The 3,154-nt window shown below is 48.8% G+C and overlaps 1 non-coding gene across 1 annotated transcript; it reads left to right on the top strand.

The window, feature by feature from the left end:
• The first annotated feature begins 2,557 nt into the window (after positions 1 to 2,557).
• trnas-aga lies at positions 2,558 to 2,639 on the top strand. The gene has a single exon. It is a non-coding gene; the product is annotated as a tRNA-Ser (tRNA).
• The last annotated feature ends 515 nt before the right edge of the window (positions 2,640 to 3,154 follow it).

The following is a 3,154-nucleotide window of genomic DNA, read 5'->3' on the forward strand; positions in this document are numbered from 1 at the left end:
GATGAAGGGAAATGTCAAAGGTTTCCTGAAGGATGGTAACATCGACCAAGAATGTTGTCATTAACAGCGTGCTTTGTTGAATGATGACTTCTGAGATAAATTCTCTGAATTTCTTTCGTAAAATTTGACCGCTGACTTTCTCTATATTAAAATTGTCTCTTTTTATCAACAGGAAAAAGTCATCAAGAGGCAGTGAGCAGCAGAACACAACAAGAGACACAACAAGAAATAACTTAATAATTCTCATCTTTAACATTTAAATTGTCCTTATATTTTAATAGTCATTCACATTTTAAACTTAAATAAATCATTTTTGCACTTTTGATGCCTCTGTGTTCTTCGTCACAATAGGAACCTAATAGGCAGGAATGGCTGCTCTGTGGGAGAGCAACTAAGAATGCATGGGGGGAGGTTGTGGGGAGATACACTGAATGTGTGGGTGAGAGTGGAATGGCAAGGAGCAGAGTGGGGGGGGGTGAAGGTAGGTGGGGTGACTGAGTGAACGGCCAGCGTACCAGGCGTGAGTGACTGCACTGCCAGCCCACCAGCCGTGAGTTAGTGAACTGCCAGCCCACCAGCCGTAAATGACTGAACAGCCAGCCCACCAGCCGTAAATGACTGAACAGCCAGCCCAATAATCCAGTCAGTCCACCCTCTTTCCCCTTCTCTCTTAGGCTGTCACCTGTTTTGGGCAGAATTTCTGGCAGTTTCTCAGCCGCCAGCCTGCCTGCCAGGTCCGTGTGATTGTCCTGCCAGGCCTCAGTGACTGAGCTGCCAGCCCTCGGTGACTGAGCTGCCAGCCCAAAAATCCATTCGGCCCACAAACTCCATACTAGCCCTCTGGAAACCAGTACCTTCGGCCCACAACACTTACTAGCACAACAGAAAGTGCCCCCACTTCCCCTGGCCAGCAGCAATATTGAAATAGATGGAGAGGTGGAATATTGCATTGGGTGTCCAGCCCTCACGTGTGATGCTGGGACCCACGGGTCCCACTTAGTCTAGTATATATATATATAAACACAACAAACATACACACAGAGGCCCAGAAGAAGTCCCTAGTCTTGCCCTTATTAGCTGCGCAGACCTACTAGCGGGTTTATTAGCCGACATTTTTAATCTCTCCCTACTCCGTTCTAATGTACCACCTGTTTCAAGATGGCCATCATCATCCCAGTGCCAAATAAAAACATCTCCCCTGCCTTGACATCCATCATAATGAAATATTGTGTCAATCAGTCTGTCAGTCAATTTTATTGGTCATCTGCACATAAAGTGCAGTGAAATGAATTTGCCAGCAGCTGTACAATAAAAAAAAGCACACAATACACAATATAATTTTAACACAAACATACACAATTCATCACAGTGGAGGAAGGCACAACATTTGGTCAGTCCTCCTTCATTACCCCACGAGGTCGTGACCACAACCCTCCGCAGTCGCCGCTGCAGGCGTCCAGATGTGCAGACAAGGTAAGTCCAGGTAGGGCCTAATTCGGTGCCTCTCCACCGGAGACCGCGGCTTCAAGATTGCGTAGGCCGCTGGCCGACGGTCGAAGATCTAAAGTCCCCGCCGCGCCGCCGCCAGAAACACCGCAGACCGCAGGGCTGGCTGTCTAATATATGCTCCAGCGATCCCCGGTGTGGGATCCCACTCCGGGGATTCAGTCCCTGCCGCGCGCGCAGTAGAAGTAGGCCGCGGGCCGGCGGTCGGAGCTCTTCTCCGCCGGGGTCCCGAACGGGGGATCCCAGGCTCCGGACACCGCGCCAGCAGGAGCTCCGCAGACCGCTAGTTATGGAACGAATTCTCACCAACAGCATTGACCCACTGCAGTTCGCATACCCCCATAAAAGATCCACGGACGAACTCATCCTTGGAACACCTGGATAAGAGATACACCTACGACTGACATCGATTCATAGAATGTTACCCTGTCTTTGGTATCATTATACAATCCAAGCTTATTACGAAACTCGCGAGACTTGTAGTCAGCACACGCCTCTCCAACTGGATCATCGACTTACAGTCCAACATAACCCAATCAGTGAGTATAGGGGATAATTCATCCTCTATGTTAATGTACAACAATAGTGCTGACGGGGTTTCGTGTGAGAACCCTGGTACCCTCATTGACAGCACAATAGAGGTACCACACCGTGCGCAGCGGCCGAATACGACAGCCTGGAGACTTGGGCAGCTGGACGCCATAAAAAAACTGCTGCCTCTGATGCTGATACCCGTATTCAGTGCTTCAGAGTAACAAGTTGTCTGTGCTGCTGGTGTGATGGGGTAGACAAACCTCGTCCCGCAATGATTAAGATTCCACGCCTCCAACTGCCCACACGGAATTCAGGGTAAAACCACATCGACCTCATTTATCACTCTGCTTCTCCCTCATGACACGACCATGCCTGACATTGTCGCATTTCAAACTATAATTCAGGAACTGTCTCGTTTATCTGATTCCGGGATCAGTGCCGTCCCTGTCCGTCCCAAGATACACTAATCGATTGTCGTCAAACATGTCCTTATTGGAGCCGATTTGTTGAGACCGCAGTAGTCGTGGCCGAGTGGTTAAGGCGATGGACTAGAAATCCATTGGGGTTTCCCCGCGCAGGTTCGAATCCTGCCGACTACGTGACCAGCAAATCCGCTCGAAATTACCAGCGTGTATGTGTAACTTTTGAAAGGCCTTTGGTTGTCTGCTCCCAGAGTAAACACCTAATTTATTTCCTGTGATTCCAGCCTGCACACTGGGTCGAATTAACTTCATACAAATTCATTGTTGACTCCTGTCCGAATCCTTGGAACCTCTGTCACAGGTACACAGTTTATTGACTATCCGCGAACGTAAGTACAATCGATCCCGGTCATTAAGTAGTGTACGGAACATCCCACTGTTTCCAGTCCCAACTGCACATCCCCAAAGCATGGAGATTGACAATTTGCGAATTATGAACACTGTATATTATAAACTGTCTAAGTGGAGGTGAAGGCCTTGCAGAGGAGCCGGTGCGAAGTCAGCCACGTGTTAGGGTAGGGAAAAGGACAGGGGGGGGGGAGGAAATTGGGTTTCTTGGTGAGAAAAATGAGGGAGAAGTTCCTATTGGGAAGATACAACAGGAAGGCTGTTGGGTGCTTAAAATTGGAAAA

The sequence above is a fragment of the Amblyraja radiata genome, chromosome 45, assembly GCF_010909765.2.
Source record: "Amblyraja radiata isolate CabotCenter1 chromosome 45, sAmbRad1.1.pri, whole genome shotgun sequence".
Lineage (NCBI taxonomy): Eukaryota > Metazoa > Chordata > Chondrichthyes > Rajiformes > Rajidae > Amblyraja > Amblyraja radiata.